Raw genomic sequence first — 27,218 nt, 5'->3', positions numbered from 1 at the left:
CACTGCTGTGAGTGATAGGCCCCCACCCCTCCTGTCTCAGGGCACTGCTGTGAGTGATAGGCCCCCACCCCTCCTGTCTCAGGGCACTGCTGTTAGTGATAGGCCCCCACCCCTCCTGTCTCAGGGCACTGCTGGGAGTGATAGGCCCCCACCCCTCCTGTCTCAGGGCACTGCTGTGAGTGATAGGCCCCCACCCCTCCTGTCTCAGGGCACTGCTGTTAGTGATAGGCCCCCACCCCTCCTGTCTCAGGGCACTGCTGTGAGTGATAGGCCCCCACCCCTCCTGTCTCAGGGCACTGCTGGGAGGACTCTGCACACACCCCTCCTGTCTCAGGGCACTGCTGTGAGTGATAGGCCCCCACCCCTCCTGTCTCAGGGCACTGCTGTTAGTGATAGGCCCCCACCCCTCCTGTCTCAGGGCACTGCTGGGAGTGATAGGCCCCCACCCCTCCTGTCTCAGGGCACTGCTGTTAGTGATAGGCCCCCACCCCTCCTGTCTCAGGGCACTGCTGTGAGTGATAGGCCCCCACCCCTCCTGTCTCAGGGCACTGCTGGGAGGACTCTGCACACACCCCTCCTGTCTCAGGGCACTGCTGTGAGTGATAGGCCCCCACCCCTCCTGTCTCAGGGCACTGCTGTGAGTGATAGGCCCCCACCCCTCCTGTCTCAGGGCACTGCTGTGAGTGATAGGCCCCCACCCCTCCTGTCTCAGGGCACTGCTGGGAGACATCAGGCACCCCCCCCCCGGGACCCCCCCGACAGTACATGGCATGTGTGTTACACCTGGACACAATGGCAGAAGTCACAGTCACAACATAGGGACAGTCTGTGGCAGTGGCCTATGCACTCACCTGATACCCTGGTCGCCCATACAGCATGGAGTACTGTGGGAGGATCACATCCAGCAGAGCCATGTTCTCCTCCAGGGTGAATGGCTGTGTCCTCTCCACAGCCCTTGACATGGTTCCAGGGAATCAGTAGCAGCAGCTGGGTCGACGAATGCAAAGATGTGCAGGCAAGTACTCCCTCATGGGACCTGGCTGCCTTATATGTGCCCTTCTGCCCAGTCTCATGCACAGGAGTACAGAGTGATTGGTCACTCACATTTGCATCCTATGTTTCCACCAATCCCTTCAAACCTAGCAGTCTGTGGGTTCTCTATCGGTTTCATTCTCCTGCATGATGTCAGCCCCACAAACACATTGCAACAAAGTAGAATAATTCCAACTGACTTCTGCTGTGCACCTTCCAGAACAATTTCGAAATTTGAACTTGGTCTCCATGACAACCAGCATGCATGTAGGCCTTAATACTTGTCCCCTATGTAATTTGGAGCATCACACACAGGTACGGTGCGTTTCGGGGCCCTAGGGCACCCCAAATGCATGGCAACGGCCCGTACATGCATGCCTACGTCCACTATCACTATGGGTCTGCACGCGTATGCGTACAAGTAGTGGTACGGGCCGTACACTCGCATGTACGCTCACTATCACTACGAGTACGCATACGCGTGCAGACCCATAGTGATAGTGAGCGTAGATGCGTGTGTACGGTCCGTACCACTACGGGTACGCATACGCGTGCAGACCCATAGTGATAGTGAGCGTAGATGCGTGTGTACGGTCCGTACCACTACGAGTACGCATACGCGTGCTGACCCATAGTGATAGTGAGCGTAGATGCGTGTGTACGGTCCGTACCACTACGGGTACGCATACGCGTGCAGACCCATAGTGATAGTGAGCGTAGATGCGTGTGTATGGTCCGTACCACTACGGGTACGCATACGCGTGCAGACCCATAGTGATAGTGAGCGTAGATGCGTGTGTACGGTCCGTACCACTACGAGTACGCATACGCGTGCTGACCCATAGTGATAGTGAGCGTAGATGCATGTGTACGGTCCGTACCACTACGGGTACGCATACGCGTGCAGACCCATAGTGATAGTGAGCGTAGATGCGTGTGTACGGTCCGTACCACTACGAGTACGCATACGCGTGCTGACCCATAGTGATAGTGAGCGTAGATGCGTGTGTACGGTCCGTACCACTACGGGTACGCATACGCGTGCTGACCCATAGTGATAGTGAGCGTAGATGCGTGTGTACGGCCCTATTACTATGGGTCTGCACGCGTATGCGTACCCGTAGTGGTACGGACCGTACACACGCATCTATGCTCACTATCACTATGGGTCTGCACGCGTATGCGTACCCGTAGTAGTACGGACCGTACACACGCATCTACGCTCACTATCACTATGGGTCTGCACGCGTATGCGTACCCGTAGTGGTACGGACCGTACACACGCATCTACGCTCACTATCACTATGGGTCTGCACGCGTATGCGTACTCGTAGTGGTACGGACCGTACAAATGCCTGTACGCTCGCCATCACGATGGGTACACATACGGCAGCACTCCCACAGTGATTTGGGAACATACACAGGCCCTCTTAGCAGCAGTACGGCGGTTTTTACACATCACAGTGGTGATAGGCGACACACAGGTAGGAATAGGGCGGACATACTTGTCCATGGATGGACATACTTGTCCATGGATGGACATACTTGTCCATGGATGGACATACTTGTCCAGGAATGGACATCAAGGCATCGTCTGTGCATTACTACATGTGTGGGGCACAGGTGTGACAGGCTGTGATGTGGAACATGCCTCCTGAGTGGAGAAGGCACCAGATGTATGATGAGATGTGTATAGGTGTACTGTGTGACGGTGCAATGTGTGCCAGGCATGCCCTTAACTCCTTTGACATGTGTGCATGTCGGACTGCGCACTTGGGGTGAGCGTCACCAACACACGGAAGTGTCCCATGATGCCCGGTACAGGGGTCATGACACATGACTTGTCACTACCCACAGTGCACAATGTGACTATGTCATTCATGTGTCCGGGATTTCCATCAGGTTGATGTTGTAGCACCCTCAAAAGCTGCAGCCGTTGCAGCAACCAACATGTGTCTGTGTGTAGATTGTCATTGCACACTGTCCCGCACACCATGCCACATGTGTTATCGGATGTGAGGTGCACATGTATGCATGGGACACGGAGTAGCGTGACAAGGCCATGTCAGCATCCTCACAAGGAATGTGTGGTGAGTCATGACATGTGCACCTTCATGGCAAGGTGTGTGGGCAGGCCTAGTGTAATGTCATGTGACCTGTGGCTCCGGTGTTCCGCAACCAGTCTCTGCAATCGGCATCCCACTTCTGCTGATGTGTGGGTGTATGTCACTCCTGTCTTCCGTCGGGCTGTTCACTTGCACTGGGACACAGCTATTCCCATGGCGTGGCATGGGGAGGTGCTCTATCTCCGTGTGTAGCTGGGTCTTGGAAGGAGTGTCACCTTGCATCCATACGTGTCCTGGGCATGTAGCACATACCTCACTCCCTATGTAGCATGTGTGTATTGCCAGATTTCCATGTGCTCAGTAGACATGAGTTGTTGTCGTAGTGCACTCACTCTTCCTTGTCACTTCCAAATTACTGCAGAGCGCCGCCTCTTGCCCGAAGAATTCCAGACTTGGCTGCCATGCAGGAGAATGACAGGATCCGGCTCTACCGCTTCACCCAACCGTTGATCCTGGAGCTGACGGCGAGACTGGCACCACACCTGCAACCGCAGCACAGGTATCCTACGGCACTGACACCCCAGCTGAAGGTAATGGCTGCCCTACATTTTCTTGCCACGGGTACCTTCCAAAATACCATAGCTCATGTTGGTGGCATGTCCCAGAGCATGTTCAGCGGTGTGCTGCATGATTTCTTGGAGGCCATGTTGATTCACCTGGATGACTTCATCAAGTTCCCAACCCCTGAACAGATGACTGAGGTCAAGCGTGGATTCTATGCCCTGGGAGGGATGCCCCATGTCATTGGGTCCATAGATGGGACACATGTAGGTTTGGTACCACCACACGCACGGGAGGTGGCGTACCGCAATCGGAAGCACTACCACTCCATCAATGCCCTTGTGGTGTGTCTGTCCAATATGGTGATTTCACATGTCTGTGCTCGTTTCCCAGGATCAGCACACGATGCCTACATCATGAGGCGTAGCGGGATGCCTGATATGATGATGCAGCTGCGCAACGAACGGGCATGTGTTGTTGGTGGGTACAGTCTGTCTGTCCTGTATTCTGTATAGCCGACCAGCACGACCGCTTCACCAGTTCTAACGATGTCCATGTGCTTCCCATGTAGGGGACGCTGGCTATCCCAACATGCCTTGGCTGCTGACACCTCTCCGCAACCCCATCACGCCGGCCCAGCTCCGCTATAACACCGCCCATGGCCGGACAAGGCGAGTGATAGAGAGGACGTTTGGCATGCTGAAGAGCCGATTCCGGAGACCGGCGGTGCACTCCCTTATGCCCCGGCGAAGGTCTGCAAGATCTTCATGGTCTGCTGCATGCTGCACAACATGGCAGTTGAAAGAGCTGTGCCACTCATCCTGAACCAACATGACGAGGACCATCCACCCGTGGAGGACGAAGGGCTTGGCAATGGGGCTAGTGATGTGGAGGATGTGGAGCCGCAAGAGGACATCCGGACTCGGCTCATACGCGACTTCTTTGCTTAGTGGTGAGTACCAGTGTCTGAGTGTGCACGCATTGGTCCCCGTGTGGCATGCGTTGTGATGTGTGTCTCCACCTGCATGTTTGGCACGTGGGTCAGAGGTGTGTGTGGGTGTGTCACTGGAGTGATGGTGGCAGTGATGGTAGTATTTCCCCAGTCATAATTGTGACCTGGCATGTTGTCATCCATACATGTGTCGAGTAAATGCACATGCAAGTGGCTGTGCTTTTTGTGGCTGACTTCTTGTGTGTCTATCTTCCCCAGGTACCTGTGCATGCCGTTTGCTGGTTGCATTGTTGTGGCACTGCTATTCCTCATGGACATGACATCGTGGGCTGACTCAGCGTTACAGGCACGGACACGTTTGGAAGTCTCCATGGGGTAAGGGATGCATCTGGGGTGTATTGGGTGTGGCAGTTGTTCACGATGTGTGCACACTGCCCCTGTCGGGGTTTTGTTCCTCTGCAGCCATGTCGCATCCCCATGGGACACGACATGCAGCTGTGTACACCTGAATAGATGGTCTGCCTGGTTGACAGTCATCAGTGATGGGATAGTGGATTGTGATGATGGCATCAATGTGTGTGACACTGCCCTCGGACACATACGGTTAGCATTGGCTTGACATGGTGTGGGACTTCCACATCAGCGGATCTATGGTGTATGGCAGGCTCTCCGTGTGCAGCTGTGGGTATTTAGCTGTTGGCCGACGCTTGTGTGCCAGTACCATGGCTATCACGCATTTGTGCTGCAGAAGGGGGGTGCCAGTGTTGGACCCACATGTCACTCCACATGATGTGTTCATGTGTACTTCGAGTTGCCTCTGCAAACCCGAATACATGACTAATAAAGGTGTCCCTATGCCTCCAAGGTGCCTCTTCTCAGTCAATGCTGGTGTGTTGGCACGGTGCATCCTGCATGTCTGGCATGGTATTCCCTGATTGTGGCTATGTGTCAATGTGTCGAGTCGCAAGATGCAAGCTGTGTGTGTGGGCTGAGACTGTGTATTGGGCATGATGTCCATGACTGCGTGGGTATTGTGACATGTGCCATCCCCATGCATCCAACGTTGGCCAGGCCCCCATTCTCTGCATCCACCGGACTCAAGCTTGCAGGACATGGTTATGCCACCTGTCTACACATACCTGGGTGCCACCCAGGACACTGGACTGGATCCCTGACCTCTGCGCATGACTGTTGGTGTACTCAATGTGTGTGTCAGCAAGGTTGTTCGGCCACCCCCTCAGCTGGTTGTGCCCATCACGGGTGTGTATGGTGCTCCATGTCTGTCTTGCCTAATAAACTGTGACCCATGTGTCCTGTGCCAGACTCAGGCCCCAGGGTGTGGATGGTTGAAGAGAAAAGATGACTCAGGCATGTTTAGACTTTACAAGACACATGTTAGGTAATAATGCTACCAGCAGGCATCTACTCTTCATAGTGTGATTTATTATTGGGGGGGGGGGGGACAAAGTGAGGGGCTTTCTGGGATTAGGGAATCCAAAGTTCAGTAGGGGAGTTGGTGTCCTTGCCATTGGAAATCCTCAGAGTCCATGCCACAGTCTTTGTCAACATTGGTCAGCCAGTGACCAGCAGGGCCATGTGGCAGAGAATGTCTCTTGATGCTGTGATGCTGTTGCTCCAGTGGGCCAGGTGCCAGGCCAGGTGTCCTGGGAGATGGTGATGTAGCAGCCACCCTCACGGTCCTTTCCGTGGACGACCCGGCCTCCTGCGGGGAACCTCACCAGCAGGCCGTGACGACGTCTGGGATGCTCCGTCGGATGTTTCCTCCTCCTCCTCCTGATCCCTCCCTGTGGGTGGTGATGTTCTCCGCCTTCTGGCACAGGGAGGGTCGGCCATGGTGTCGGCCATCCGACGGAGTGTAGCGTGAATCCCCTGGAATGCCGTCACTTGCTCAGCCTGTCTGTCCTCCATCCTCCGTTGGTGTACCAGTAGACAGGCAATTAGCTCCGCATGTTGCTGGGCCTGCTGGGCCTTGATCCCCTCGAGGACGGACACAACCTGGGCCATGCCCGTGGTGTCCTGCCGGTATGAGTCCAGGATATTACGGACATGGGAAAATACCGGATCCCCAGCCAACTGGTCAGGCTCGCGCCTCCGCCGTCCTCCACTCCCACCACCCCTGCCCACTTGCGCCTGGCCTGCACTTGTGGGCACATGGGGTCTCCGGGACCCCTGAGGGGTGGCATTGGCGTTGTCGCCTGCCTCCTCCTGGGTGCCCGGGACACCGTGTCCCTCCTGGCGAGCCTGGCTGCATTGTGGTGTTGGGGCAGGGATCCTGGGTGTCTCCTGGGATGTGGCAGGAGTGGGGGTGGTGGTTGGCACAGTTGTACCTGACGCAGGTGCTGCAGGTGGTTGGACACCAGAGGGGCCAGGTCGGTCGGGGTCGTCCGCAGAGTGGTGAGAGTGGTCGCTGCCGGTGGGATCGGGCTCCTGCAGATCCGGGTCCTGTGAGTGTTCCCCCCCAGTGTTGGGGGGTGCACCACGACGTTGACCTGTGTGTGAGAGAGACAATGTTAATTTTGGTCCATGCAACATCCATGTTTCATCATTTCCAAAGTTGGCACATTTCCTCTTGGAATTAGGATCTGTCTTGCATTCCACTCACAGTGCACTTGTGCATGGGTGTGTCCCTTGGGCACCACTTTGGCCCCTTTAACTATGTGTGGCACAGTCTTACTTGCTGCGTCAAGTGTGACTGCAGTCAGCAGTGGAGTGGGCAGGTGTGGCGAGCCATGCATTGGCGCCTTCCGTGTAGCACTGTACATGCGCACATGGAGGGGATCCACACACTTATATGATCCAGGTAGCTGTCCTTGTTCCCGTGTACAGGTTGTGACATGGCCCTGTGTTTTGCCATGGTGAAGAGGGGGGGTTCTGGCACTGGCCACCCTTGTCTACATGCACGCAGTCTACCTGCTGACGAGCAGACATTCACACACGCAACACGGCTGATTAGCTCTCCCTGTGTCTTGCTCCCTCTGTGTCCCCCTCTCCCTCCCTCCGTGTGTCAGCCTCCTCCCTCTGTCCGTCTCCCTCCCTCTCTGTCCCCCTCTCCCTCCCTCTCTGTCCCCCTCTCCCTCCCTCTCTGTCCCCCTCTCCCTCCATCTCTGTCCCCCTCTACCTTCCTCTCTGTCCCCCTCTCCCTCCCTCTCTGTCCCCCTCTCCCTCCATCTCTGTCCCCCTCTCCCTCCCTCTCTGTCCCCCTCTCCCTCCCTCTCTGTCCCCCTCTCCCTCCCTCCGTGTGTCACCCTCTGTCACCTCGGCCCAGCTTCCTGGGCACACACTGTTAGCAGATCTTTGAGTGGCCCTTGGCTTGTTGATGTGAGTTTGTTTCTGATCTCCAGGCACCCATTGGGTGTGATGTGTGTCTGTGCGCTCCTGCTGTGGTGGTGTGTGCTGCCACTCTTTCACAATGTTGGCTGTTCATTAGCTGCTGTCATGTGCAAAACAGTGCCTTCACCCCCATGTGTTGATGCAAGGCGTCCGCCATTTGCTGGCAAGTCATTCCTGTGTTGGGACACAGTGTTTGTCTGGCTGTGACCTAGGCCATATGGGTAGAGTGAATTGTTGTCTGCTTCTGAGTTGCACTATGTGCTTTTTTGGGCCCAGCCTCCCGCCATCCGGGTTACCGTGTCATGTGTTGTTGTCTTCTGTGGCCTGTGACTTGACATTGTCCAGCTGGGTGCATGGGGCATGGTGGCAGCAGTGGCATGTGCGTGCTCATGGAGTGTGGTTGAGTCATGCGATGGCTTGTGGTGCTTCCGTGCCTGTTAGTGATGTTGGTTGTGGATGCCGTTCCCCCCATGTGAGGTGCGTTGTTTGTGTACTCACCCGGGTCTCGGAGTCCTTCTAATCCTTCGACTGCCTCCACCGGCAGTATGGCCATCACCCTCTCCTCCCAGGGATGGTAGTGTACGGGTCTGCGGGAGGGCCCTCCTCCGGTGGCGTTGGCCTGGTCGTGTTCATCCTGCCTCTTGGCTCGGACCCTCCTCCGCAGATCGTACCACCTGTTCTGGCATTCCTGCCTGGTCCGTCTGGTGTCCGCAACAGCATTCACAGCATCGACGATGGTCTGGCACATGGCTGTTTTTGCTGCCTGGCTGGTGTTTCTGACCAATGTTCCAAAGATCTGTGGCTCGACTCTGAGGATTTGATCAACAAGAACCTCCAACTCTCGGTTACTGAACTTTGGATTCTTGGTAGTGGGCATGATGAGGGGTGTGGATGGTGGGGGGGGGTGTGGATGGTGGGGGTGGTGTGTGGATGGTTGTGGGTGTGTGGGTGTGGTTGTGCAGGTGCGTGTGTGTGTGAATGTGATGAGGGTGTGTTTGTGAAGGTGGTTGTGTGAAGGTGTGCAAGTGTAAGGTGTAGTAAAGGTTGAGGTCTGGTGCTGTGGGTTGTCTGTGGGGTCTGGCAGCAGTGGGTCTGTTGCAAAGGCTCATGGTTTGTGTGTGTGGGCCCTTTTTATTGGTCCATTGGTGGGTGTGGCTGTGTTTGAATTGTGGGTGGGTTGGTTATAAGGAGTGGTGGTGTATTGGGCCTCTGTTTGTTTTTGGCAGTTGCAGGTCAGTGAAGGTGTTGTTTTGGTGTTTTTTGGCCATGTTTAGTGGCTTTGTGCCATTCGAATGGTGTATTGTTGTGTTGTTTTGTTTTGTCCTGGTTGTGTCCGTGCGTTTTGAGCGTGTGTACGGTGTGTACATGGGCCATTTGGTTGTACGGTGCTGTCCTTGTGTGTGGCTTGGTACGACTCGTACATGCGGTTGTGATGTTGGGGCCTGGGGTGCGCTCCGTAGTTAGGAGGTTGTATTGGGGGTAGGACTCGAACGTACTGGGATGTACATACACGGTGGTTCGACACGTACAGGGGTGGGGGTAGGACTCGAACGTACTGTGTACACGGTGGTACGACACGTACAGGGGTGGGGGTAGGACTGGAACGTACTGGGGTGTAGGTACACGGGGGGTATGACACGTACTGGGGTGGGGGTGGGGCTCGAACGTACTGGGGTGTAGGTTCACGGTGGTACGACACGTACTGGGGTGGGGGTACGACTGGAACGTACTGGGGTGTAGGTACACGGGGGGTATGACACGTACTGGGGTGGGGGTGGGGCTCGAACGTACTGGGGTGTAGGTACACGGGGGTATGACACGTACTGGGGTGGGGGTGGGGCTCGAACGTACTGGGGTGTAGGTACACGGGGGGTATGACACGTACTGGGGTGGGGGTGGGGCTCGAACGTACTGGGGTGTAGGTTCACGGTGGTACGACACGTACTGGGGTGGGGGTACGACTGGAACGTACTGGGGTGTAGGTTCACGGTGGTACGACACGTACTGGGGTGGAGGTACGACTGGAACGTACTGGGGTGTAGGTACACGGGGGTATGACACGTACTGGGGTGGGGGTACGACTGGAACGTACTGGGGTGTGGGTTCACGGTGGTACGACACGTACTGGGGTGGGGGTACGACTGGAACGTACTGGGGTGTAGGTACACGGGGGGTATGACACGTACTGGGGTGGGGGTACGACTGGAACGCACTGGGGTGTAGGTTCACGGTGGTACAACACGTACTGGGGTGGGGGTACGACTGGAACGTACTGGGGTGTAGGTACACGGGGGGTATGACACGTACTGGGGTGGGGGTGGGGCTCGAACGTACTGGGGTGTAGGTTCACGGTGGTACGACACGTACTGGGGTGGGGGTACGACTGGAACGTACTGGGGTGTAGGTACACGGGGGGTATGACACGTACTGGGGTGGGGGTGGGGCTCGAACGTACTGGGGTGTAGGTACACGGGGGTATGACACGTACTGGGGTGGGGGTGGGGCTCGAACGTACTGGGGTGTAGGTACACGGGGAGTATGACACGTACTGGGGTGGGGGTGGGGCTCGAACGTACTGGGGTGTAGGTTCACGGTGGTACGACACGTACTGGGGTGGGGGTACGACTGGAACGTACTGGGGTGTAGGTTCACGGTGGTACGACACGTACTGGGGTGGAGGTACGACTGGAACGTACTGGGGTGTAGGTACACGGGGGGTATGACACGTACTGGGGTGGGGGTACGACTGGAACGTACTGGGGTGTGGGTTCACGGTGGTACGACACGTACTGGGGTGGGGGTACGACTGGAACGTACTGGGGTGTAGGTACACGGGGGGTATGACACGTACTGGGGTGGGGGTGGAGCTCAAACGTACTGGGGTGTACATAGACGGTGGTACGACACGTACTGGGGTGGGGGTACGACTTGAACGTACTGGGGTGTACCTAGATGGGTGGGGGTATACATACACGGGGGGTACGTGTCGGATGTACGGGGGCTGGGGGGAGTGTTGGGCGCGTATGCGGGCACATGTCTCCATGGTTGCTATAGGAGTTCGGTGCGGACGGTGTTTTTTCCATACGGTTGTACGCTCGGACGCACGGGATGGATCGTGATTCCTCGGTCGGACTTGGCTTTTCACGTTTGTAAGGTAAATCGTCCGAGGACGTGTCGGACACATTTTCCGACCCGAGGACGTGTGGGGAATGATTCCCAGTGCGGTTCGTATGGACTTTTTACCATGCGAATCGTGATTGCCAGTTCGTACGGCACTTGTACGATTCGTACGGTAAAAAGACCCGATACGAGTCGCACGGGGACATTTTTTACCGGATCGTGATCGGCACCAGAATGTTAGAACATAGATCAATAATCAACCAAACATCCGCATTCAATAATAAAAAATCAATAAGCAATAATCACCAAACCAATGCAATAAAACCATAACTCTGCTACCAGAAAAACTGTTCCAGCGCGGAAAAAAGGGGGGGGGAAACTTTATAGATCCTCCCTGCGTCACAGATCCGTCACCACACTTATTCACTCACACACATTCATTGGTGGGGCCCATAACACCAACATTCACACTAACGCACTCATATCTGCACGCAGGAGGATGACGAATACGATGGACATGTGGGGGGTACCTTATTACCTATAGGGAAAGAAATATGTTACAAAATTTTACATATATACATCAACACCTATAGAATCCTAACCTTAACATCAAGGCACTCCACCACTTGGTCAAATTGACCAATTAGTTGCACTGGTTGATGGTGATTTAGAACCAGCCAAAACACATTTAAAGCTTCTGAATTCTTATTCTATGATCTATTTAAAGAAACCACAAACTCATTCTCAGTTAATCAATATTTAGTTTATCTAATTAATTTTCTTCTAGGTGCATAATTTGGCATTTCAGTCAATCAAAGTTCCAATTTTAATTAATCAACACAAATTTTCATGACATTTATATTTACCTATTCTTGCTATCAGGGTTATTTTCTAATTCAATTGGCTCTGCATAGCCCAAATTCTTTGCTCAATCGTCTCAATCGGGAGCAGGCCAAGACTCAAAAGTCCGGGAAAAAGTTATTTGCTCGGCACGACACAGTCCGAATGATCTCCAAAGGACCAAGTAATTGTGCATGCGAATCGATCACGGATCGCACTCTCCTCCGGATATGATCTGCAACCCACCTCTCTATTCTACTACCCTTTTTATAATAAAATTCTGGGTAACATGAAACATTTCTTAGACCAAGAGAGCATCTGATTGGTCCATTTGACAAAATTTGTAATATAGTCCAGTTTTCCCACTGACTTGGGTTCTCAGAGAAGTGCTGGGTCACTTACTCAGTCTATGTCATACTCATGCAACAAAGTTAAATCTTCATCATAGGTGACTATTGTTTGTCCGGGTGGTTTTACTGACTGAAATCTGGCAGTCCTCCATGTTCCTATCCTTGACCAGGAACACTGTGCTCTGAATTTGAGGATGCCTGGAGATCTTCGGAGCCATCCGACTCTGCGCAGTAGACATCGCGCTCAAAAGACGGTGGCCACTTCCGAACTCCATTTTGTATGTCATGGCTTGGTAGGCCCGAATGCCAACTTAAGCAAAACAAACACAAAAAAATAATTAATATGCGGAAATGAAGATTCTAATGTTAAACCCACACTAATCCCTTTATATATTAGTATTTTCCTAGCTTATAGCAACATTTAAAGCAATACTACTCACCATTCGGTCCTTACAGGAACGCAAAACATCACAAAAGCAACATAAATCATGCAATTTTCTATTACCACATCTTCTATTGTTAATATGCGTACCATATTTAATCATTAAGTTATTCTGCCATGCAAATAGCAATGAGTCCCGCGTGTATTTTGTGTTTACAAAAAATGCATTTTGTTGGTAAGTATAATACTGCACACAGTTAATTCATATTGAAATATAAATCGATTACATAATTAGTATTTTCATGCAGAATAGAGAAGGTATACAAAATGTTGCTTTACCTGCTCCATCAACACCACTGATGTAGATGCAGACTGTATGATAGGCGGAGCATCCCCAGTCTCTGCACAGAACCCTATGTCCTTGTCCTCATACAGGTGTCAATGCTTATATGGTAGTTGCAGTAGAAGGAGGTTCTCTCCAAGGATTAAACAGCAATCACCACTTGTTGATGGCTCCTTCCCACAGGTGTTGAGTATGAAAATGACATACGTTCAGACAGTGGACATGTAGTGGTTTCAAGATGTATACATTTTAATTGAAACATATGAAACATTACGCTACTCGTTCACTGTTCATGAGTTAGCTACTGAATGTTGTATCAATGGACTTATATCGTAACACTGAAACAAACTAGTGATGGGTGGATGCTTGATAAAGTCTCATCCATTGGCAACTGCTTGGATCACACTCCAGTCCATTCTTTTCTGTCAAGTTTTCACTAGAGACAGGGGCCAGCCATATGCAAATCACACTTGCCTCTGCTCCCACAGGCGAATATAAACAGCCAAGTAAGTTTGACTCTGACGCCTACGCAATTTAAATATAGGTTTGGCTTTGGTGTAGCGACGGCAGAGACTACTCCATCTCTGCAGTGGTTAAACTCCGCTCACCTAATTTAGATGGGCAGACACACAGGTCAATTTTCACTGCCCATTACCACCAGGATAGTCATGGCAGAAAGGAGCAGTGAAAACTGCAAAATGTCTCCCTCACTATGGGAAGTAACTCCCGATGCGAGGGGTCATTTTGTTTATTTTTCAAAAACAAAATAATGCTTTGGGGTTTTATTTGTAAAAATACAAATAAATTGTAACTTTGCCATATGGCTATGTCATGTTACAATACATTGACAGGAACCATCTTGAAAGCAGTTTCTGTCAATACTTGAAATGTCTGCTGGCACAACGGATATTTCAAAATTAGGTTGTTGTGACCTCTGTCAGGGTGATGGAGTAACTTACTCTTTCACCCTAGTGGAGGATAACCTGTCTACCAAATTATAAATAGTGCCCTTGGTCTTGTTTATCCGGAACAATCCAAGCCAGATCTCTTTTTAACGAGAACACAAACAACCCTCTAATTGGTATTGCTACTTGGCTCAACTCAGAGATTAGAAATGTGGGGGTGGAAGTTTAATCCTATTTTGAGCTTGGACCACAAAATGGATTACAGTTGTAGCAGCTGAAGGCACCTAAGAAAGTGCCAAGTTAACCCTGGATCAATCATTATTTTCAGATGGGGGTTTTCGTTCTGCTGTTAGATTGTATTAATCAGTTTTTCTTTTTCAAAGATTCAGAATGTAGTCCTTTAGTATCTTGGGATGTTTTTAAGGAATACATCTGTTGTCAGATCACCCCCTATTCCTGGTATTAAGTTAATGTGGCGAAGCAAGCTCAACAGAACATAGGGTAGTGGTCAAGGGACATAAGAATATTTTAAAGTTGGAATGGATAGATGAAAATGTAGAGTTAGTTAGGAAGTAGAAAGAGGGGATACCTTTACCCATCATCAAAAAAGTGACAGGTTGCTCCGCCCGCAAGTGACATCATCATTGACCGGGACTTCTGGTCTCTTGGAGGTTCCGCACCGGAACTGACGTAGGGGTCACGGTCTCTGGGGGTGTGATCACGTGTGTTGTGACATCATTGAGGTCATGGGATAGACACGTGTTCAAGGTCCCAATCTGAATAAGCTCCCTCGTGACCTATATTTCTTTTGTCAAACTGAAAATGAATTCAACATGGGCTTAAATTAAACTAAACAACAACAAAGTCCAAAAATATAACCATATTTATAAATATTCACAATATTTATTTATTTTCTTTGTTTTATCTAAAATATTTTTGTACTTTCTTTTACATATTCTTACATATAAAATCAATATGTTAAACATTTACAAACAATGTTGCATAGTAATAACATGACATGTTCATGTGCAAACATCTTTGCATCATTAACCCCCGAATAAAGAAACAAGAAAAAGACATTCATACACACTACCTCACATACATTCCATCTCAAACACACTCATACTACATTCATCAATGCATATATCTAGAGGGTGGGAGACAAAAAGTTGTTTTTAATCTCTGCGATCAATTAAGGCAACTGCATATAGCAGGATCTGAACAGCATTTGTTGACATGCGTTTTGGTGGCTTAGAGAATGGTGACACCACCTTCCTCAGGACTTTAGCAAGATATCAGACCAATATTGATACTCCCAGGGGATTCTAATGCTGATAATCTGCAAGAGACAGGCCACTGGCAGATACTGTTTTTTGTGACTATATTTCTAAGTTATTATGCCACACTCTAGGTGTCTCAAATGCGCTGTGCATTAAACGAAACATAAATGCATATATATTGTCAGCAAAGTGAGAAATCCTTATGGAATCAGTTTGTTAGAATCATCTGTGAATCATACTTAGTTACACTGCGCCAGTCCACTTCGGCGACATCTCAGTGCTAATAATTGTTTGATTGTACGGGTCTAAGCCCAATGATACTTAATTTTGCAGCACAAGATCATGTAAGGCTCGACGAAGAGACGGCAGGACGAGAAATCAAGCAAAGTGTTCAAGGTCCTACAGGTGGGGCGTGGCTATGCGGGAGCCCTCAGCAAACCAGAACCCTTGGAACACCTGTGACCATGATGTGATTTAGAAGTGTATGCCTCTTTTGGGGTGCTTAGAATACATATGAGGAGCTCTTAAGAGAGCTGTGCAACAACCAAGAGCCGTCCTACAGAAAGAGAGCACCTAGCCAGCCTGAAGAGATACAGTACCCTCATCAAAAGGACCCCCTTGGCTGGCGGCCCGGTGGGACCACGATCGATAGATATTATCAATGCCTAATACCTTTGGTATTGGAAGAGAATGCCCAACAGGGAGCTCCTGAAGATGTGGGTTGTGATGTTAAAGGTGTTCACAAGGACCTCTGCCATTGAATGGAAGTGCTTAGCCTCAAGGACTAACCTCAGCTGGTATCTCCGATTAAGGTCGACAGCAGCGAACAGTGAAGCCTCGAGTAATGAAGTAAATGTTGGAAACAATTTCTTCGACATTGAAGAGGCTGAATAATCTATAGTTCCTCCTAACTCATCTGTCTATGAAGATATAGGGCTTTTGGAGGGAGCAGCTCCTGAGGCTGTCATCGGGCAACAGCTGGGCGCAAGCTGCGACTCCTGTAATGCTTCAATTGACCTCTGCAACTCTCAAGATTTCAGAGCTGCCGCTGAGTGCCGTGAAAATGACGAGGTTAGTAAAAAACGTTATAGACACTTAACGTGTATATTGCGATAATTAATTTTTTAACTAATTGATTGTCTCTCTGTCTTCTTTTGAACCGTAGGAAGCCTCACCAAAAAGAACCGTGGCAGAGGGGCACCCAGCAAAAGTTAAGGACGTAAATTCGTACTACTTATGCTGTTCAAAACAGTCTGAAAGTTCCACAAACCAAAGCAAAGAGGCTCATAAGAAAAATATTTGCACCTCTAAGAGCATCAATTCTGAAAAGGAAACTCCAGGCGTCCTCTACGAGCCCATATTGCCTGTTAAAGGTTTTGCGGTGACTGTTGTACTCACATGTGTCAAACAGAAATATTACAGCCTTGGCTACAGTCATAAAATTAAGGATCCACAGCAGGAAGGTCACAAGTGTCTGTCCGACTCATACAGATCAAGAACAATCCATCATTCATGTAGTTTTTTAGACCCATACAAAGTGTATAAACTGTTAAGGCTGGTGTATGGGCAGTCCGAGGGAAAGAAATATGTCCATGCTGATATGATTCAGATCTTGTCAGCGGCTCGCAAATAGATCAGATACTCCAGCGAACCATGCTCAAAACTCTGGTGTATGCCGGAGCTGTGCATGTATTTTGATAGAAAGACGATAGAAAGGCTTGCAGAAAGGTGTATGTGCAATATTTATTTAAAAATAGAAGAGTTGGGTATTTAGCCCCACAAAGACTGTTTCAAAATAATTAATTTATTATTTAATGTTACAGACTCACGCATTTTTACGACAAGCACCAGAATGTGACTTGGCTAGCTGCTGATGCATTACGCCTTGGATACATATGTATTGCCAGAGTTGGGAGGCCCTTCTAGAGAGATGGAGAGTATATCTGTAAAAATATCAGTGCCGATAAAACTTGTTCTAAGGAAATGTAAAGTATGTCCTGTTTATGCTTTGCCAACATTCTTTATTTTAAATAAAATGTCCTTGCACAAAACATTTCTTTAATTTCCTGGGATGTAAAGGCTGATAACATGTCATTTGACAGGTTACGAAAGCTTTATTACGATACAAGAGGAGTCGGAAGCTTTGGAACTGCCGAAACACTGTTTAGAAGGGCTTTTGATGAAAATGAAGTAGTAAACAGTGCCCCGTTGAAGGCTTGGTTATCTGGGTAGGAGGCGTATTCACTCCACAAACCAGCCAGGAGGCACTTTAAGAGGAGACCGACCATCGTTAATGCACAAATAGATTATCAATGGCAGGTGTACCTAATTAGTTTTCAAGATTTAGCAAAGCAATATAACGGCGCTCGATATATATTAACCGTCATAGGTGTATTGTCCTTTCCAGAAGCGCTAAGCAATAAAAGTGAGGCTCGCGTCACTGAGCCTTTTAAAGCTATCTTCGGGAAAGGCCAAACCCCTCACAAACTACAAATAGACTCAGGAAAAGAATTCCTAAACAAAGTGTTTCAGAAATTATTAAAACAACACTCTGTTCATCATTTTGTAATGCACACAGAGCTAATAGCAGCTGTGCTAGAGCCTTTTAATAGATTTTCAAAGTCTAAGATGTGGAGATATTGCACGGCCTACAACACCTACCAAAACGTGAATGTTTTACAGGCTTCTATAGATGTTTATAACGCTAGTTATTACAGAACCATCAAAACAGAATAGCATCTGTTACCACGCATGCCAAAACCATGCATGGCTTAACAACGCAGTCGATATCACAACTGTGTCGTTATCACGAGTTCCATTACAATGCAAATCATTAGAATGACTAATTTGAGCGCTGAAGGGATGTTGAGTTCCGCAGATGCTCGCAGAAACTGATCCCAACTTCTAGGAGTATTATGGAGAAATATTGGTTTGGGCGCTTATTCCCCGAGGTCAGGTCTTTAGAAACTGCAATTTTACTCAACAGCATTTGCACTGCCCCCGGTACCTTTGACTTATATTATTTAACAGGTCATCAACAAAGATATCTGTGGCTGGGGTGGTGCCTGAGGAATTGGTTGTTGATGTTGAGGCGTTGCACGGGTGGGTGGAAGTTGTTCAGCATCCAAAGTATATAAAGTTTGCTTATTTTATTTTGGTATTCCATTGTTTGTAATATTTTAAAAGTTTTGTAATGAGTTGGAGTATGGACCTGCTTTGTTGTACAGCATTAAATCAGTCTGGCTCAAAATGTCTTTAATCTCAGCATCTAGCCGGAGCGTCTAATTTTTCCGTATATCCCAGGTGTCATCTGTAGATTGACCCAGCTGTTCCAGCTGCTGTCTAGGCACCAGATACATCTTCATAGGATGCTGCCTCACTGCTCAGAAAGGTTGCATATAATTATGGGTATAGTTATGCCCAACAAAGAATCTATAAGTCAACACTACTGCTTTACCAGTTGCTTGTTGGAAATGAGGGAAGTCCTTTTATTATTGATGCTTATTCTTCAGCACCCGTAACTGGCGCTCACATATCGGGACATTACCTTTTAGAGTGTTTAGGTCTATTTCTGAAATGGCTTTCACTAAATTATACAAAGCAACACACAGGTTGGCCTTACTATGGTGAGGACAAGCTGTAACCAGCATTTTTAGGAGGGCTAAATTATGGCAAAGATGGCAAGACATGGACAACACCTTAAATTATAAGGTCTAGATTGTAAACGTTATGAAAAGTCTATAACGGCTCTTTTTATAGGCTCTGGTCTTGGTCTTAGGTGTAACAAATCCAATTGGCCGCACTCTGCTCGTCTTACCAGCAAGTTGCCCCAAGGAACTGTGGTCCATGTAGTGGCGACGGCGAGTACGCCTGTGCCACAGTGTTCGAAGAAAGTAAGTGTCGCATTAGCCATCCCTGGACACATGTTTCGAGGTAGTTGCCTCTCGTCAGCAGGGAGTAGGTGAGTGTATGGGGGTGCCGCGTAGACTGCCAAAAAAGTATTAACAGGTAAAGTACCACTCATGGCGCGCAGGTGCTGGTCCAGGGCTCGTCAGCCCAATGGCTCAAGGGAGCCTTAATACAACAAATCCAATTGGCCGCACTCTGCTCGTCTTACCAGCAAGTTGCCCCAAGGAACTGTGGTCCATGTAGTGGCGACGGCGAGTACGCCTGTGCCACAGTGTTCGAAGAAAGTAAGTGTCGCATTAGCCATCCCTGGACACGTGTTTCGAGGTAGTTGCCTCTCGTCAGCAGGGAGTAGGTGAGTGTATGGGGGTGCCGCGTAGACTGCCAAAAAAGTATTAACAGGTAAAGTACCACTCATGGCGCGCAGGTGCTGGTCCAGGGCTCGTCAGCCCAATGGCTCAAGGGAGCCTTAATACAACAAATCCAATTGGCCGCACTCTGCTCGTCTTACCAGCAAGTTGCCCCAAGGAACTGTGCTCCATGTAGTTGCGACGGCGAGTACGCCTGTGCCACAGTGTTCGAAGAAAGTAAGTGACGCATTAGCCATCCCTGGACACGTGTTTCGAGGTAGTTGCCTCTCGTCAGCAGGGAGTAGGTGAGTGTATGGGGGTGCCGCGTAGGCTGCCAAAAAAGTATTAACAGGTAAAGTACCACTCATGGCGCGCAGGTGCTGGTCCATGGCTTGTCAGCCCAATGGCTCAAGGGAGCCTTAATACAACAAATCCAATTGGCCGCACTCTGCTCGTCTTACCAGCAAGTTGCCCCAAGGAACTGTGGTCCATGTAGTGGCGACGGCGAGTACGCCTGTGCCACAGTGTTCGAAGAAAGTAAGTGTCGCATTAGCCATCCCTGGACACGTGTTTCGAGGTAGTTGCCTCTCGTCAGCAGGGAGTAGGTGAGTGTATGGGGGTGCCGCGTAGGCCGCCAAAAAAGTATTAACAGGTAAAGTACCACTCATGGCGCGCAGGTGCTGGTCCAGGGCTCGTCAGCCCAATGGCTCAAGGGAGCCTTAATACAACAAGTCCAATTGGCCGCACTCTGCTCGTCTTACCAGCAAGTTGCCCCAAGGAACTGTGGTCAATGTAGTGGCGACGGCGAGTACGCCTGTGCCACAGTGTTCGAAGAAAGTAAGTGTCACATTAGCCATCCCTAGACACGTGTTTTGAGGTAGTTGCCTCTCGTAAGCAGGGAGTAGGTGAGTGTATGGGGGTGCTACATAGACTGCCAAAAAAGTAGTGTCCAGGGATGGCTAATGCGACACTTACTTTCTTCGAACACTGTGGCACAGGCGTACTCGCCGTCACCACTACATGGACCACAGTTCCTTGGGGCAACTTGCTGGTAAGACGAGCAGAGTGCGGCCAATTGGATTTGTTGTATTAAGGCTCCCTTGAGCCATTGGGCTGACGAGCCCTGGACCAGCACCTGCGCGCCATGAGTGGTACTTTACCTGTTAATACTTTTTTGGCAGTCTACACGGCACCCCCATACACTCACCTACTCCCTGCTGATGAGAGGCAACTACCGCGAAACACGTGTCCAGGGATGGCTAATGCGACACTTACTTTCTTCGAACACTGTGGCACAGGCGTACTCGCCGTCGCCACTACATGGACCACAGTTCCTTGGGGCAACTTGCTGGTAAGACGAGCAGAGTGCGGCCAATTGGATTTGATGTATTAAGGCTCCCTTGAGCCATTGGGCTGACGAGCCCTGGACCAGCACCTGCGCACCATGAGTGGTACTTTACCTGTTAATACTTTTTTGGCAGTCTACGCGGCACCCCCATACACTCACCTACTCCCTGCTGACGAGAGGCAACTACCTCGAAACACGTGTCCAGGGATGGCTAATGCGACACTTACTTTCTTCGAACACTGTGGCACAGGCGTACTCGCCGTCGCCACTACATGGACCACAGTTCCTTGGGGCAACTTGCTGGTAAGATGAGCAGAGTGCGGCCAATTGGATTTGTTGTATTAAGGCTCCCTTGAGCCATTGGGCTGACGAGCCCTGGACCAGCACCTGCGCGCCATGAGTGGTACTTTACCTGTTAATACTTTTTTGGCAGTCTACGCGGCACCCCCATACACTCACCTACTCCCTGCTGACGAGAGGCAACTACCTCGAAACACCTGTCCAGGGATGGCTAATGCAACACTTACTTTCTTCGAACACTGTGGCACAGGCGTACTCGCCGTCGCCACTACAGGGACCACAGTTCCTTGGGGCAACTTGCTGGTAAGACGAGCAGAGTGCGGCCAATTGGATTTGTTGTATTAAGGCTCCCTTGAGCCATTGGGCTGCCGAGCCCTGGACCAGCACCTGCGCGCCATGAGTGGTACTTTACCTGTTAATACTTTTTTGGCAGTCTACGCGGCACCCCCATACACTCACCTACTCCCTGCTGACGAGAGGCAACTACCTCGAAACACGTGTCCAGGGATGGCTAATGCGACACTTACTTTCTTTGAACACTGTGGCACAGGCGTACTCGCCGTCGCCACTACATGGACCACAGTTCCTTGGGGCAACTTGCTGGTAAGACGAGCAGAGTGCGGCCAATTGGATTTGTTGTATTAAGGCTCCCTTGAGCCATTGGGCTGACGAACCCTGGACCAGCACCTGCGCGCCATGAGTGGAACTTTACCTGTTAATACTTTTTTGGCAGTCTACGTGGCACCCCCATACACTCACCTACTCCCTGCTGACGAGAGGCAACTACCTCGAAACACGTGTCCAGGGATGGCTAATGCAACACTTACTTTCTTCGAACACTGTGGCACAGGCGTACTCGCCGTCGCCACTACGTGGAACACAGTTCCTTGGGGCAACTTGCTGGTAAGACGAGCAGAGTGCGGCCAATTGGATTTGTTGTATTAAGGCTCCCTTGAGCCATTGGGCATACGAGCCCTGGACCAGCACCTGCGCGCCATGAGTGGTACTTTACCTGTTAATACTTTTTTGGCAGTCTACACGGCACCCCCATACACTCACCTACTCCCTGCTGACGAGAGGCAACTACCTCAAAACACGTGTCCAGGGATGGCTAATGCAACACTTACTTTCTTCGAACACTGTGGCACAGGCGTACTCGCCGTCGCCACTACATGGACCACAGTTCCTTGGGGCAACTTGCTGGTAAGACAAGCAGAGTGCGGCCAATTGGATTTGTTGTATTAAGGCTCCCTTGAGCCATTGGGCTGACGAGCCCTGGAACAGCACCTGCGCGCCATGAGTGGTTCTTTACCTGTTAATACTTTTTTGGCAATCTACGCGGCACCCCCATACACTCACCTACTCCCTGCTGACGAGAGGCAACTACCTCGAAACACGTGTCCAGGGATGGCTAATGCGACACTTTCTTTCTTCGAACACTGTGGCACAGGCGTACTCGCCGTCGCCACTACATGGACCACAGTTCCTTGGGGCAACTTGCTGGTAAGTCGAGCAGAGTGCGGCTAATTAGATTTGTTGTATTAAGGTTCATTTGAGCCATTGGGCTGACGAGCCCTGGACCAGCACCTGCGCGCCATGAGTGGTACTTTACCTTTTAATACTTTTTTGGCAGTCTACGCGGCACCCCCACACACTCACCTACTCCCTGCTGACGAGAGGCAACTACCTCGAAACACGTGTCCAGTGATGGCTAATGCGACACTTACTTTCTTCGAACACTGTGGCACAGGCGTACTCGCCGACGCCACTACATGTGCCACAGTTCCTTGGGGCAACTTGCTGGTAAGACGAGCAGAGTGCGGCCAATTGGATTTGGTCTTAGGTGTGTAAGTGACAGGGAGGTCAGGGGGAAAAATTCCAGCACATAATCTGTAGTCTTCTGGAGTTTTATGTTTTAAGTCGACCAGCAAGTAGCCATGGGGATTCTCAGTAGCATCGTTAAATGCTTCTATAAAAAGTTGGGTGCTTTCCGGGTACATCTGTTTAGCTATGATTGATATCTGCTGTTTGTCACTGAGGTTTTTAAATAAAACAAGGTATGAGGCACTGAAACCTATACAATGTCTAATTTTATCCTTGTAAAACAAGTTCTTTATCATGTAGCATATGCTTAGGTTGTGGTGGTGTGAATATGGAGTAAAAGCGTTCTCTAGTTCTGGATAATCCCCACCTTCGCGCATAAGGCTGTCTACAATCACCATGTGTTCAAGGCTCAGAGGTAACAAAGCAGCATCGTTGAGATTATTAGATATACCTTCTATAAACCTAATATGTGGGAACCTTAGGGATAGTTAAGTATAAAGATCGTGCCAGCAAGAATAAATCCATACAATATTGTTAGGGGTTTGAGATAAAACCCAGGGAGCATTTTCTAATAGCTTTTTTTATAAAGTAGATTTTACTGCAGTTTAAGGGACCTACTAAAACACAGGGGAACGGATGTTGCAATCTGGTGTCCATAGCGTAGGGGCCCTCTGCTCTAAGGCCTGTTAATAACCGTACAGTAGGGTTGCGTAGGCCTCAGTTAGGACCCTTTTATTAAACACTACACGTAAAGTTTTATGTAAGGGCTGGGTTGTAATTTGCAATTTTGTTTGGGACCTGGCTATGGTACGCTTGTGCACAATTACTGTTTTATCATTTTCACGGCCGCCCGATGCTGAGCATTTATTCACCAGGTCCTTCTGACTATCAAAACTGATTTTGAGAGTGTTGTTAACATTTAAAGTGATGGCTTTGACTTTCATACATGCTTTGTTGTTTGTCGTTTTGTAAGAAAAGGTGTTGGGTTCTTATCCGGTGAATTCAATAATGTACTCATCCTTTTAGAGTTTTCTGGTCACTTCACCTAGATAATCACCTAGAGGAGGGCCTTCACCCTTTACTTTACTCACAAAAATAACCGAGTCGGTATTGTGATACAAACACTGGTCCTATAGTTTATCCATAACCTTGTAAAGCTCTAAGCGAGCATGGGCGGTTGTGAAATAGGCTATGAGGACGTTTATATTGTTACACGTTGTTGGGTACTCTTTTGTGCATTTCCAACACAAAGCTTCAGTCTCATCATCAATAAACTTGCAGCTGGACACCTCGTAACATGGCGCAAAAAGATACTTAAACAGTTTATCAGGATCTTTGATTATGGTTGTGTTTGACAGGTATATACGCTGTGTGCATTTTTTCATAATGAGATGAGGCCGAGTTTGGCTAACTGCCATTTGGCAGGGTTGACCTCTGTGAACTGGGGCCCTAAGCAAATACCCTCATAAGCGTAGTAGTTATCAATGTATTTTTGCTTTGCAGCCTGGCTAGCACACAATTCTGGATGCCCTGATGCCTCCTGTTTGTCTTTGAGAAACAAGTTAATATACTCAGAAAAGAGCTAGGTTGTGGTCCTCTCAAAGTGCCAAACATCGTGTACTCTTCCTAGCCGGTATCCTTTCTTCAAGGCCATCTGTACCTCGATGTTACACTAGGCCCCTGTGAGCATCCTTTGTTTTTTAGTGTGCCTGCACTCGCTAAGCTCTTTACTTTCAGCTCATGTTTGACATAAGGGGAACATTAGCTTCTCGTCAACACTGTATGGTAGTACGGGAAAGTAAAGCTGTCGTGGTGTAAAGATTTGGCATTTAACTAACACAAAGTATTTGTCTGTGCTTTTAAAGTACCTATATATGATGCTGGGTGGCCTAAGGGGTATAACTTCATCTTGTTCACCAACGGGTACAGACTAGTGAAATCATAGTAGTGTATTTTGGTGGTTAGCCAAAATATCGAGTTTTAAATTTCGACCTACAATAATATCGTGTTTTTAATATCGTAGGTACAGAATATCGAAGTCAAGAATATCGATGGACAGAATATCGATCCCAAGGTAAGTAATATCGAAGTAAATAATATCGAAGTAATTAATATCGATGTAAGTAATATCGTAAGTAAAAATTTCGATGTCAATAATATCGATATTTATTTAGTGTAATGTCATTTAATATGTATTTTATTTGTATGTTAAAGATTATTGTAATGTATTTTAATACATTTAAAAATAAATGTTTAGAGATTTATAATTATTTTACATTTAATTTAGCGTTTTAGTATCAGAGCGGGTTGTGGGTTTATAGGGGAATAGGGTGGGAAGTAATTTAATTATAATTAATGAATTAATATGTTTTGTTTAATTGGTATTTATGATTAATTAATTGGTAATTAATTAATAATTGGTAATTAATTGATTAATTAATTGTTAATTAATTATTAATTGTACAATTATTTTATTAATTGGTTAATTATATACATTATAATTAGTTTATTATTAATATTTATTTATTGTTAATTAATTAATTGTTAATTAGTAATTCATTGGTAATTTAATTTAATTAAGTGATTAATTGATAATTAAATTAATTATGTGAATTTTAATGTGTAGTGGGTTGTGGGTTTATAGGGGAATAGGGTGGGAAGTAATGTAATTATAATTAATGAATTAATATGTATTGTTTCATTGGTATTTATGATTAATTAATTTGTAATCAATTAATAATTGGTAAATAATGTGATTAATAGATTAATTAATTTTTAATTAATTATTAATTGTAAAATTACTTTATTATTTTGTTAATTATATAAATTATAATTAGTTTATTAATAATATTTCTTTATTGTTATAGTTAATTAATTAATTGTTAATTAGTAATTAATTGGTGATTTAATTTTATTAAGTGATTAATTCATAATTAAATTAATTATGTGAATTTTTATGTGTAGTGTGTTGTGTGTTAAAGGGGGAATAGTGTGGGATGTAATTAAAATTTATTTATTTAAATATTTATTTTACATAATTGGTATTTAATAATATTTTTTTTTTTAAAACATTGTTAACATGCAATTTTTTTATAAGAAATTATTAAATTGGTTATAATGTTAATAGAATCACTATGCTATCTAGTGCTTTCCCAACTGTTTTACTATCTGGAGTGGGAATAGTAATTTTTACCCCTACGCTATCCAGCGCTTTCCCTACTGTTGCACTCTCTGGAGTTGGAATAGTAATTTTTACCCCTACGCTATCCAGCGCTTTCCCTACTGTTGCACTCTTTGGAGTTGGAATAGTAATTTTTACCCCTACGCTATCCAACCTTTTCTCTACTGTTGCACTGTCTGGAGTGGGAATAGTAATTTTTACCCTTACGCTATCCAACACTTTCCCTACTATTGCACTCTCTGGAGTGGGAATAGTAATTTTTACCCCTACGCTATCCAACGTTTTCCCTACTGTTGCACTCTCTGGAGTTGGAATAGTAATTTTTACCCTTACGCTATCCAACACTTTCCCTACTATTGCATTCTCTGGAGTGGGAATAGTAAATTTGACCCTTACGCTATCCAACACTTTCCCTACTATTGCACTCTTTGGAGTTGGAATAGTAATTTTTACCCCTACGCTATCCAATGTTTTCCCTACTGTTGCACTCTTTGGAGTTGGAATAGTTATTTTTACCCCTACGCTATCCAACGTTTTCTATACTGTTGCACTCTCTGGAGTGGGAATAGTAAATGTTACCCTTACGCTATCCAACACTTTCCCTACTATTGCACTCTCTGGAGTGGGAATAGTAAATTTTACGCTTACGCTATCCAACACTTTCCCTACTATTGCACTCTCTGGAGTTGGAATAGTAATTTTTACCCCTATGCTATCCAACGTTTTCCCTACTGTTGCACTCTTTGGAGTTGGAATAGTTATTTGTACCCCTACGCTATCCAACGTTTTCCCTACTGTTGCACTGTCTGGAGTGGGAATAGTAATTTTTACCCTTACGCTATCCAACACTTTCCCTACTATTGCACTCTCTGGAGTGGGAATAGTAATTTTTACCATTACGCTATCCAACATTTTCCCTACTATTGCACTCTCTGGAGTTGGAATAGTAATTTTTACCCCTACGCTATCCAACACTTTCCCTACTGTTGCACTCTTTGGAGTTGGAATAGTAATTTTTACTTCTACGCTATCCAATGTTTTCCCTACTGTTGCACTCTCGGCAGTTGGAATAGATATTTTTACCCCTACGCTATCCAACATTTTCCTTACTGTTGTTTTTGTTGAAG

At 47.9% G+C, this 27,218-nt stretch overlaps 1 pseudogene; it reads left to right on the top strand.

The window, feature by feature from the left end:
• LOC146867902 (uncharacterized) overlaps positions 1–16,985 on the top strand; it is a 36,563-nt pseudogene extending 19,578 nt beyond the window's left edge.
• The last annotated feature ends 10,233 nt before the right edge of the window (positions 16,986–27,218 follow it).

Source organism: Triturus cristatus, chromosome 1_2, assembly GCF_964204655.1.
Source record: "Triturus cristatus chromosome 1_2, aTriCri1.1, whole genome shotgun sequence".
NCBI classification, from domain to species: domain Eukaryota; kingdom Metazoa; phylum Chordata; class Amphibia; order Caudata; family Salamandridae; genus Triturus; species Triturus cristatus.
Note: the sequence above shows the minus strand (reverse complement) of the source record. Positions and strands in the feature narration are given on the sequence as shown.